Source organism: Mustela nivalis (genome assembly GCF_964662115.1).
Source record: "Mustela nivalis genome assembly, chromosome: 1".
In the NCBI taxonomy this organism is placed as follows: domain Eukaryota; kingdom Metazoa; phylum Chordata; class Mammalia; order Carnivora; family Mustelidae; genus Mustela; species Mustela nivalis.
This window is the reverse complement of record NC_139020.1, coordinates 98,973,057-98,986,119: the sequence shown is the minus strand read 5'-3', so window position 1 is coordinate 98,986,119 and position 13,063 is coordinate 98,973,057. Positions and strand designations below refer to the sequence as shown.

Here is a 13,063-nt window from a genome sequence, read left to right as displayed (position 1 = left end):
TTTTCCCATAGGAAATGAGGACTATCAATAGCATTCGTCATAGGCACAGCTTCTGGGTAATGGTAATGTATCAGTGTTTCCATTATTTTGTTTTCATTTTGGTGGCATGATGTCATAATCTAGCATTAATGACAGAGTTCAGACTCAATAAACTCTTCTATAAAACCACCGCTCACAGGTAATTGATAACAATCAGGGACAAACATTCTGTTTGGTTGTATGGCATCTGTAGCAGTGGGAGGAACAAACACAGAGATATATGGTGCTGTTTCTCCTGCCACCTGTGCTGGTGGATGGGGGGTCGTCCTAGGAAACCAGCAGAGGTGAGCAATACTCAGGACAATTGCCCTGTGAGGTGTCAAGTAAGCAGGAGGGTATTTTCGAGCACTTGCACTGGAGACACTTTCCCCATCACACAGCATGTTAATGAAATGTTCTTCTTTCCTCTCTTCTTCCCTCCTTCCCTCCCTCCCTCGCTCCCTCTCTTCCTCCTCCTTCTTTCCTTCCTGCTCTTCCTTCTTTTCCATCCCTTCCTTCTCTTCCTTTCTTCCCTCCTCCTCTCCTTTTTTTAAACAAAAAAGAAGTATCTAGGGAATTAAAAATTAATCGATCTTTAAAATTCTACAGGCCATTTTTGGATTTCTTATCAATCTGTGGGAGGGGAAGAACATTTCAAGAAGTTTCCATGAACTGAATTTTTCCTAATGGCCAAGGATTTAGAAACAGTTTGAGAGGTTTAAGGAATATCAACCAGAAGCTGACTGTGGCCTCCAAGACAAGTGTGGGTTTTCCGGATTGTTGGATTTACGCGATAAAATAAAATGACTCTGAAAGCTACTTGTTCCACAGTCCACTGTCACAGGAGGTTTTATGGCCAACAGTGCAGTTGCTTCAGATGACTCACAGCTTGTGATGGTATAAATAATCTGTTCTTCCTACTGCACTTATTTAAAATAATAGATTTTGAAATACTTGTGCTAAAGAACAATATCAGAAACGTAATATGTGTGAACTTTTAAAATATTCATACAGCCCCATGGAAGAGAAACTGAGGTTGACAGACCTAGAACCTGGCCAAGATCACACAGCAAGTGATAGATCCGAGTTTAGCACTCAGAGGTACTGGAATCTAAACTCCCTACGCCTCATCCTGGCTTCTTGCTTCTCACAGTGAAGGACATTTTACCTTATTCTAAAAGGAATTATTTCATTTTAAAGGGCTCTATTATATGGTGGTTTGTTGTAGCTGATACCCATTTCTTTTCCCACGGATATTTTCCTGATATCAATTTCAAGGAACTAGAGATTAAGGCTAGAATATAAATCAACTTACTCCACTTCAACGAATAGAATTTTTTAAGATCTATACTCCCTTTTTTATGGCTTTTGTTTATGAGAAGGCAATGGCTCATTTATTCACAGTTTAGCTTTTGTGTTTTACATTGTGCAATGAGGTGGAATTCTAGGAACTTGTCATAAATGTGTTTCCAAGCAAAGAGCCCTTTGTAACAAAACCAGAACTAACAAATATTTGTGGATTATGGTAGTAATGACATTTTAGGGAGCAGATACCAGGAATGACAGTTATTGAATACATACATTATTTTTAAATGTCTTGCTATATACTCTTTTAAGGTTAAAATAATTTTTAAGAACAAGGTATTACTATTTGTTTTACTCATAAGAAAACTAACTCATCAGTACAATAACTTGTCCAAGATCATCCAGAGAATAAGTGGAAGAATTGGACATTGAATCCAACTTGTCTAACTCCAAAAGTTCTCATTCTATAATATTAAATAGCCCAACCAAATAAGAGGGAAAAGTAGTCAATCAGTAAGCAGTGCCTTCAGCTAAAGGGAAGAGAAACACATCTACAGTGACCCAAGCAGTAGTGACTTGTTTCCATAGACCAGGTCCAGAGTTGAGCAGGCCAGCACTAGCATGGTGGCTCAAAGAAGTCATCCGAGAATGAGGTTTCAAATCACTTCTGATCTACTCAATTCCCATGATTGCAGCTGTGCTATCCTCTACTGGTCATTAATCCCACACTGAGAGCAAGAAGAAGGGGTGAAAGGTGATGGCAAGAGGCTCATGCTAGCTGAATCTACCCTGTTTTATTGAAAAAATAATAGCTGTGCCAGCAGTGTCACCTGGTGGCTTCACTTACTTACCACAACAGTGCTGCATGCGCACTCTTTATGGTAAGGGAACCTGGGAGATGGATGTGCATGCCAAGTGCATACATTGACACCATGAACAAAACTGGGGTTGTATTAAAAGGGAAGGACATATTTGGGGTTGACTGGCAGCAGTATCTGGCACAAAAAACTGATCCTGGGAAAATGAGAACTAGAGGTCAGTAAAAAATTAATAGAGAAATCTATAAAGCCTAGAAAGAGATGATCCATTATTTCACATAGGAAAATATATTGCACAACTAGATAAAAAGGATCATAAGGGAACTGTTTACTCAACCACTTAAGTATATTTTCTGTTAACCTCCCTATTGGTCCAATTATTTGAGTACCAAGAGCAATATCCTACTGGTAGCTAGATGGTTCCATTTATACTGCAAGAAAAACACCGACTTAGGACACTCAAATACAGCATAAAGATTCAACTAGAGAAATGGTCTCTTGGTTTTTAGGGGGATTTCAGAAGTAACCTATGGCCCTATTCATACACAAGTCATCAGTAAACAAATCAACACTGTAGACCCCAGACTTTTTAAGATAGAAATCACTATCATAGTGCTTTGGGAATCAAACATTTGTGCCTCTAATCTTGACTAAAAAATAAAAGGAAGGAAGGAAGGGAAAACAAGAAGAAAAGATAATAAAAAGAGAAAGAAAAGAAAAACAAAAATTTCAGATAAGAGTTTCTTTAATCAACACTTCCTAAACTGGGCCTAGTTCCACTGATAACCTGCTGAGCTGTTAAACTTGAGATACGTCAAACTGCCTATTGAGGAAAATGGGTCCCTTTATTTCTGGAGATGAAATCTCCAGCACGGACCTAAAATATTATTATAATTATTCTTTCTCTGTAAGATGCATGGTTATATGTACATCTATATGCGCAAGGAATGTTAGAAAGAGGAATTGAGAGGAAATTAGAATCTCTTCCTACCTCAGGATCAATCTTAACATAGAAAGAGCAGGTGTTATAGCATATGTGCTAAAATTGGAAGATTTGCACAGCCCTGTGCATGGAGCCCTTGTAAATTCACAAAGCTCCCATACTTTTCCAAGATTCCCTTGTGAAATTCTGCCGGATCCTGTGCTCCCATAGCAATTGGTGTATCCTTGCATTAACATGTGCCTCCCTGTGTTTAGTTATTAGCATACATATGTGTCTTCTCACAAGACTATGAATTTCCTAAAGACAGAAGCACTATATAGGAAGTTGAATTTGAAAATGATATACAAGGGATGTTCTAAATTCTCGATCTCTAGAATCTTTAAAAACAGTTGTTTCAACAGAGATATGTGTAGAGACAAGAGGCTAACCTGGATGACCCTTTCAAGACTTCCAGATCCTAAAGTCTGTTTTAAAAGGAATTCCCTTAAAGATAAAATCAGAAAGCATCTATTTGGTTATCCAAAATACAAAGTAATTTCATTTTCTCTCTCCCACTTAATTGGCTCCTTTGCCAAAAGCACATTTAGATTTTGAGTCTCAATAAAGCTACGATGGTAATCATAAAAGATTTAAGAGGATTCATATCTCATTTCATTACTGTAAAACTACTGCCTTAAACCTTACCTATCTCTATAGGCTGGAAACAGCTACTACAGGAGCAATATCTGTTCTACTAATCATCACTAATAGCTCTTAACGGGATTGAGAGTACCGAAACACCATCATTGTCATATAGCTGGGTACACAGAGTAATATTAGAAGGAATGTGTTAAATTGTACATTTCAGAGACGTTTTCTTAAAGAGAAGAGCACCAAGGCCTGCTCTTATTAAAGAACAGAAAGAGCTCAAACTCCTTCTGAGGGGTGAGAATACTGGGGCTCAAAAATGATGTCCCTGAGAACTCGGAAATGAGGGAACAAGACCAGCTCTGAGAGTTAAACTGGGAGATCTAAGCAGAGCAGAAATATGCAAAGTTGCCTCCAAGGGACAGAATGACTCTGAGACCTGCAGGATTTGACCAAGGCCGGATTAACCATAAATGAATATTTAAGGAGAGAATATTTTACTCACAGAGTTTGTCAGCTACAGAAGCACAGAAAACACCAGAACCTGGAGAGATCCCTAGGGTAACATGGGCGTTGCTTCTTAGCCAGGTTCTCCTTAGCTTTCCTTGTAGATTTAGTAAGATGAGAAAGTGTACTTACCATCCACCTGTGGATTAATCACCCAGTTGTTTCACGCTTGTATACTTTTTTTTTTTTAAAGATTTTATTTATTTGAGAGAAAGAGAGAGAGCGCACATGCACAAGGCGGGGGAGGGGGGAGGAGGGCCGAGGGAGGGCCAGAGGGAGAGGAAGAAGCAGACTCCCCAGTGAACAGGAAGTCAGATAATGTAGGGCTCAGTCCCAGAACCCTGGGTTCATGACCTGAGCTGAAAGCAGAGCTTAACTGACAAAGCCATCCAGGCGCCCCACTCTTGTACTTTTAAGTCAAAGTGAGTTAGTCTGATCTAGCTCTATCTTGTTCCTGCAGTATTGCCAGTACCCAGTACTCAGGATGGTGCTAAACATCGGGATACTCAGTATTTTTTTTTTTTTTTCCAGTTGAATCAATAGTGCTGAGACCCAACAAGGGAGAACCAGCGGGCCTTTGAGTTGGAGATTCTGGAATGCAGGGACCAGAACTGAAGAACTGATTATTAACATTATCAACAGAATGATTTGGGGAGGAACTTCAACAATCCTATTTTCATGGATGAAACAAAGTTCTGCCTTCAGAAAAATTATCTAACCAAAACAGGAGCCATTTAGAAGGAAAGGTGTCTTATAAAACAGAGTGTAATGATTTTTTTTTTTTTTTAAAGAAGAAGAGTAGCTATACTTAGGATTTAAGAAATATGGATTTTGTTCTCAGTAATTATTCTTCTGAGCTTTTATGTCCTTTTAACATTCTAAACCACAGTTTAATCATTAAAATCAAGTATTAGACATAGATAATCTCTGATGTCATTTCCAGGGCCAAAATATCCTTTCTTAAGAAGAAAGAAAGAAGTGATAGGCTAGACAGATCACAAATCAAGGCTTCCAGAAGATACTAGTACAAATAGCAACAAGATTTCTAACAATGTCACATGAAAAGTCTGGTATCTAAGACCCTTGATTTTGTCTTATCATTTGTAGTGTACATATTCAATAATTACTTCAAAAGTATACTTGAGTATATTTATATATATTTATATTTAAATATAGTTAATAAATATATAAAATGTAGATATTATTTGCACAAAGATATTTCTCTGGGTACAGATAATGTAAATTGCCTGGCTTGCAAGCTAAATTAATATTTTTAACCTTTTCTGATAATGTCATTGTTCACCTTCTGAATTATTTCAATTTTATATCTTCTTGCTGAATACAAATATCTTGGCTTTATTTAAAAGTATGAAGTCTGGAACTGGTCACAATCTTAGGTAAGACTCTATCCATCCAGGTATGGAATGGAGAAATAATGTTTTATTGGTGTTCATATATATTATACTTATATCTGAATATCCAAATATCATCCTAGTTAACATTTTGCTGTTCTTTGAAGTGTTATCTCTTTACTTTCAGCTTTCATAGCAGCACTAATGGTATGTTTTAACCCTGATTTTACACAAAACTATAATGTTTATAAAGAAGCATTTTTCCACATTGTTACTAATTCTTCTAATTGCTTAAATGACTTAATAATATTCTATCATGTCAATGCACCATAATTTACCCAACCATTTTTTCCCTCTTTTTGATATTTTGGTTATTTTCTTGTTTTTGCTAGTATAAATAAATAAATAAATAAAATAGAAATACAAAATATTATCTTGTGTTTTCTCTTTTTGTTCTTGATCATTCTGACTAGTGTTTAATTTCATCTATTCTCAAAAATTGGCTTTGAGTTGATTTTTCTCTATTCTCTTTCTTTTTCTATTTCACTGATTTATACCCAGATCTTTACGTTTCTTTTGCTTACTTTATATTTTGTTTACCCTACTTTTTCTAGACTCTTAATATGGAATTTGAGATCATTTGTTTGAGGGTTTTTTCATATATAATATGGGTGTTCAGTCCTAAATATTTTCCATCTAAGTACTATTTTAGCCATATCCTGCAAATGTTGATGTGTTGTGTATTCATTTTCATTTAGATAAAAATAATTTCAAATTTTCTATTTCTTTTTTTTTTATTCAAGGGGTATACAGAAGTGCATTGCTTTGTTTGCAAGTATTTGTGGATTTTCCAGATATTTTTCTTTTATTTTAAGTGTGGTCAGGCAATACACTTTGCATGATATTATTTTTTAATTTATTGAAACTTATTTTCTCACCTAGAATATGCTCTATCATGGCAACTATTCTAAGTACACTTGGAAAGAATATATATATTTTCTGCTATTGTTCAGTGAAATGTTCTATAGTATGACATCAAGGTGGCTGATAGTGTTCATTTATACTATGTCTTCATTCACTTATACAAGTCTTCATTTATACTATGTTGGTTAATAGTGTTATGCTTTCCTATTAGTTATATCAATTTTTGTTTAATGGTTACTTAAATCTCTCGCTATATTTGTGTATTTGTGTAATTTTTCTTGGAGTTATTTCAGTTGTTTAATTTAAATTCAATTAGTCAACATATAGTACAACATTAGTTCCAGGTATAGTGTTCAATAATTTATCAATTGCATATAACACTAGCTGTTCATCACATCATGTGCCCTTCTTAATGCACATTACCCAATTACCCCCACCCACCAGCAACCTCAGTTTGTTTCCTATAGTTAAAAGTCTCTCATGGTTTTTCTCCCACTCTGATGACTTCCCATTTTGTTTTCCCTCCCTTCCCTTACATTCCTCTGGCCTGTTTCATATATTCCACATACGAGTGGAACTATATGATAATTGTCTTTCTCTGATTGATTTATTTTGCTCAGCCTAATACCCTCCAGTTCTATCCACATTGATGTAAATGATAAATATCATCCTCTCTGATGGCTGAGTAGTATTCCATTGTATATATATATATATACCACTTCTTTATCCATTTGTCATCCATGGACATCTTGGCTCTTTCCATGGTTTGGCTATTGTGGGCATTACTGCTCTAAACATCAGGGTGCAGGTGTCCCTTCAGATCAATGTATTTGTATCTTTGGGGTAAATGCCAAGTAATACAATTGCTGGGTCATAGGGTAGGTCTATTTTTAACATCTTGAGGAACCTCCCTACTTGTTTTCCAGAGAGGGTGTACCAGCTTGTATTCCCACCAACAGTGTAGGAGGGTTCCCCTTTCTCTGCATCCTTGCCAACATTTGTTGTTTCCTGTCTTGTTAATTTTGGCCATTCTGACTGATGTGAAGTGGTATCTCACTGTGGTTTTGATTTGTATTTCCTTGATGCCAAGTCATGTGGAACATTTTTTCATGTGTTTATTGACCATTTGCATGTCTTCTATGGAGAAATGTCTGCTCATATCTTCTGCCCATTTCTTAGCTGGATTAATCATTTTTTGGTATCAGGTTTAGTAAGTTCTTTATAGATCTTGGATACCAGCCCTTTGTCTGATATGTCATTTGCAAATATCTTTTCCCATTCCAAAAATTGCCTTTTAATTTTGTTGACTGTTTCCTTTGCTGTGCAGAAGGGGAGAACAGAAGTAGTAACCTCAGCCACAGCAAATCCTTGCTAGACGCATCTCCAAAAGCAAGGGAAATAAAAGCAAAAATGAACTATTGGGACTTCATCAAGATAAAAATCTTCTGTACAGTAGTCTTTCAATTTTTGCCTCATATACTTTGATGCTTTATTATCAAGTTCATGGATGTTTAGAATTCAAATAGTGTAGCTTTCATAAGTCTGCTAGTATTGACCAGTTTAAACTTAAGAACATATGAGGTAGCTAGATAAAGCACCAAGAACTAGCCTGGGGGAGAGGTAAAAAATGTACTGTGGTCCTTCCTTAGAAGTCACTGGGAACAAACAGAATACTGGCCTAGAGATAATCCAGTCCCAACTTCCAGGAGTCAGCAAGCCAAAGGAATAGGCCCTGAAGAGACCTAAAGGACAGTGAGACCCCAAACCCTTCCCTAGTAGGAACTGGAAGGTCTCCCAAGAATGAGTCAATATGACACACAGGCTTAAGTCCTATAGCCCTGCTCTAGTTCGCTGTTTTCTTCTTTGTTTCCTGTCATGACCACTTCCTTCGAATACTGATCACTCCAAACATTCTATTGTTCCTTTTTGCCATCTCTTGTGTAAATGTGATATTAAACAAAGAGAGAGAATAACAGAGATATTTAATATGTGAACTAAAGTAGATCTTGAGTCAATAAATCAAATGTAAAAAATAAGTGAACGAGTCACGTGGAGAATTTAGAATATTATAATGAATTATTTTTAGTATTTCTAGATGTTCTAATGACATTTTTAAAGAATACATAAAGTTTTATTATTGAAATAATATGATAGCTGGAATCTGGTTCAAAATAAGTCTAGGATTCAAAGGAGTGAAGTTAGTTGGGATGTAATTAAGATGATATTGGTCATGATTGATAATTCTTTAAGCTGGGTGGGATAATAGATACATATTGTGAAAAAATATACATATATATATATATTCATGAAACATATATGGCTTTAAAATCAGCAGGAGGGAGAGAAAGTCCCTGCCCTGAAGGGTCCCAGCAGATGATGAATAATATGGACACACTGTGGTAAATGCCAAGAGAGGGGGAGAAAATTATTGTTTGAAAACAGGGGTAAGGAGGAGGGAGAGAAAAAGAGGGAAAAGATTTCCAAAGAGTAAATCCAAGAGTCATCAGTTGCAGTGGTCAAAGTGCCTGAAGTCTCATCGCTCATGGCCTTGAAATCAGAGCAGGACTTCAATATTGGGACAAAGGCCTGCAGGCCAGGAGAGGTGGAGAATGATTTCAGAGGAATGACTCTTTTCCTACGGTTCTATAATAAACCATGAAACATTACTCTATCTCACGTCTACTTTATTTAAAATACAAAAGAGCAAGAATAACATCTCTCTTCTTTTGTGATTTATTACAGTAATATTTTTAGTTTCATGGTAATATAATACTATTTTAGCTTAATGACAGTCTTTTTTTTTTTTTCTTGCAAATACCACAAATACTTTAGTGGAAGGTGACATTTGGTCTTTTGACATTTTGTATTCAGCCACCTAGAAAAAGACACTTTGTACCTTGAAATGTTGCCTTTTGAAACACTCAGTAGGGAGTGGGGTAGATATCCTATGCTAATATGAAGGATGAACCATCGGATAAATCTTAATTTTTATTTTTGAAATAACATTTTTTACAATTTAAATATATATTTTATGTTTTATTTTTATTTCTCTGTGGTATTATAAAATCCTTTAGAATGTACTGTAACTCACTTAATCGCTAGTATATTCTAAGCGGCTCTTCTGGGAATTCTTAACAGAAACAGCATGAAGTGGGTGCTAAGAACACTGCAGCTTGCTTTATAATTTACAGTGTAGGTGTAAATCCTTTCTCTTAAGAACAGCACAAAATTGCCATTTAATTCACTTCAGGAACATTTAAATTACGTATACTTATATTTTAAAATAACATCTTGTATTTTGCACAAGTCATACTCAAGTGAACTGTTCACCCAAAGAACTGCACGTCTATAATGCATAATCAGCATAATGCCACATAATGACAATTGTATAATATATAAGAACAATGCTGCTAATTAAGATCTTGATTGAGCCCAGAATTACATCTAGTGAAGTATCTCATGGTGTCTCCCGAGCATCTAGTTCAAATTGTCAATATTAACCTCCTCACTTCAGCTTCCTTTCTTTCTTTTTTTTTTTTTAAGATATTATTTATTTCAATCTCAAGTAGGTGGAGAGGCAGGCAGAGAGAGAGAGAGAGAGAGGAGGAAGCAGGCTCCCCACTGAGCAGAGAGCCTGATGCAGGGCTTGATCCCAGGACCCTGAGATCATGACCTGAGCCAAAGGCAGAGGTTTAACCCACTGAGTCATCCAGGTGCCCCCTCAGCTTTCTTTCAAAACAATGTGTCCATGCTGTCAAAGGCTGGGGAAGCCAGGATAGAAAGAAAAATGTTTCTGATGATATGCCATTATTTTCAATTCTTAGACTGATGCTGACAGAATGCATGTTTATACAAAGCATACACAAGTCCTGAAGGATAATGAAGAAAAAGCATTTGCGGTGAGCAGAGAAGTGCAGCAAGGGTGATAAGTAAATGACAAACATCGGGGAGTCCAGCATGCTAGGAAACACACAGGTGGGAGTTCATGGTAAAAAGCAGAAGCAGGAAATGTATGGGCAGGTGTAGTTACAGGGGAGCGGCTTGGCCTCAGAAATGGGAAAAACAGTTTAAAGAACACTTCCTCAGTGTTTGTTTTTTTTTTCTATAAAGCAGTAATAGCGGAACAAATCAAATATTTAATATTCACAAAATGAACGGTGGCTCTTATTTTATGTGATGATCAGAAAGGTTTGTAAATAAAATTAAAAAAAAAAAAAAAACCTTACCCAACATAAGCATAGCATGGGTACTCATACATAAAAAGTAGAAAGTTGGATTTGATTTATTATTTATTTATCCATTCAAAATATTAATTGTGACCCAACCAATCATCAGGCATTACACTGAATATTAAGTTTAGAGCAACGACTAACACAGAGTCTCCACTTTTGGGGACCTGATGTTCTAATGAAGCAGAGAAGAGATAATACAGACACACAAATAAATACCTTTAGATAATGATAGTTTAATAAAAATAGAAAACAAGCTTACATGATAACAAGTGAGTGTAGGTGTGGATTGGGGCACTTGAGATGGAGTGATGAAGGAAGGCCCCTTGAGAAGGAGGGAGCATATGAGCTGAGTGTTGAATTACTCACAGGAAGGAGCCAGCCAAAGCAGAGTTTAAGAGGACAGCATTCCGCACAGAGTGAAGATCTGACATTCAGAACGTGAGACTGAAAGGGCCAGCCATTTCCAAGAGACAGAAGAAGGAGAGTGGGTCTGAAATCTCACAACCAAGGTGAAAGGTAAGAACATCAAGGTGTGGACAATGACCAGATCTTGCATATTCTCCTCCTAGGCCATGGTGAGTTCAGCTATGGGATGCTACGGAGGGTTTTTAAAATGAGAGACATGTAATCTAATTTATACTTTAAAAGGATCAAGCTGCTTCAGGAAGACTAGAAGGGGACAAAAAGCAGAAAGAACACTCCTGAGACTGTCACATTAGCTGAGACATGACTTACGTGAAGATAGTAACAGTAAGTATACTGAAAGTTATTGGCTCATTTTATCACTTGAAGGCCCATCTAAGAAAACTTGCTTATAAATTGGATGCCCCTGTTGTTGTCTGGAGAAACTGAGGGAATGGTAGAACTTAGTTTAGGGTTGAAAGCAAGTACCAGTTCATATAGGTATATACGCAGAATAGCAATTGGATATTTTAGTCTAGGTTTAGAAAAGACATCAGCATGGAGGATAAACAGTTAGAAGCCAACAACCTGTAGATGATATTTAAAGGCACAGGACAAGATGAGTTCATCGAAGGAAATTAAGTTTGACTGAGCCCAGAATTATATCTGTTGAAAATCTCTTAGTGTTTCAGGAAAAACAAGATCATTATAGAACAGAGCCAAGGACTAAGCTGTGGCCTAAGCTAATGTTCTGAGGTCAGGAGGAAGAGGAGAAAGCAGGCACAAGAAGGGACAGTGAGGCAGGAGGAAAGGCAAGAGGATGTGACCAGCTCTGAACATGATGAGGATGGACGATGGAGGTGTGGTAGGACTGTGCTCAGGGCTGCTGATCTTAACGAAAGCTGTCTGCAACTGGTTCTGGAGAAGTGCAGCTAGTGACATGGGCTGAAAAGACAGGAAAATGAGGAGGTAGAAAGAGGAGGGATAGACAATTGCTTCCAGGGCTATAAAAGCAGAGGAAAAAAAAAAAAAAAGGTTAGTAGATGGAAGGAGGAAGACATAATGTCAAGGTACGGTTATTTTTTATTTCTTTCTTTTGTTTCTTTTAAGATGGCTAACATTAAGGCATGTGCATGTGCCAAAGAGAGAAACCCAACAGTGAGGGAAAAATTAATGCTGCAGGAGAGAGAGGAAATCATTGCAGAAGCAAAGACCTTGAGGTACTGAGAAAGGATGACCCTAATTTCCTCAATGATGCACTAAGTATTTGTTTACTGTAAGTCTTAGCTAAACCATTGAATAAAGCGATTCTAATTTAATTGTTTCAGGCTGGGTCTTGGGCATCAGTATGTTTTTTTAAAAGTTCCCCGGTTACTTCTAATGTGCAGCCAGGGCTCAGAAGCAGTAATCTAAACAATAGAGTTTTGTGTTCATCAATTTTTTGGCTTTTCTTTGTAGTTTTATGACATATGTATGCATCCCCAGCAATTTACTATTTAGTTGTGCATGAACTTTATATAAATGGAATCACACTGTATATATTCTGGGTATCTCGCTTTTTGTTTTACATTATATTTATGGGATTCACACAGGGTAATGTATGCGGCTCTAGCTCATTCACTTCCACTACTTTATAGTGCCCCAGCATAGGAAAATGTGTAATTTCCCCATTCTCCTGTTTAATGGATGTGTGAAATTCTTTTTTTCCATTTTTGACTGTTGCAGCTCACACTGCTGTGGGAATATGTAGCTGATTCGCTATTACAATTGTTTCCTGGGGTGTGAGAATATAAACTGATATAACTAATTTGAAAAATAATTTGATATTACATATTTGTTTTTGAAAAATGGTAATTATATTTTATGTTCAGTTCTATAATTGCTTATCACAAATTGTCCTTTTTTTTTAAATTGTTTTAAAAAGCAAATGGGTTA

The 13,063-nt window shown here is 36.6% G+C and overlaps 1 long non-coding RNA gene across 1 annotated transcript; it reads left to right on the top strand.

Annotated features, from left to right (window-relative positions):
* Positions 1-216: 216 nt before the first annotated feature.
* Positions 217-12,447, top strand: LOC309869053. The gene is made up of 5 exons (XR_014313965.1): positions 217-323; positions 10,319-10,393; positions 11,095-11,242; positions 11,375-11,476; positions 12,239-12,447. It is a non-coding gene; the product is annotated as an uncharacterized lncRNA (long non-coding RNA).
* Positions 12,448-13,063: the final 616 nt, after the last annotated feature.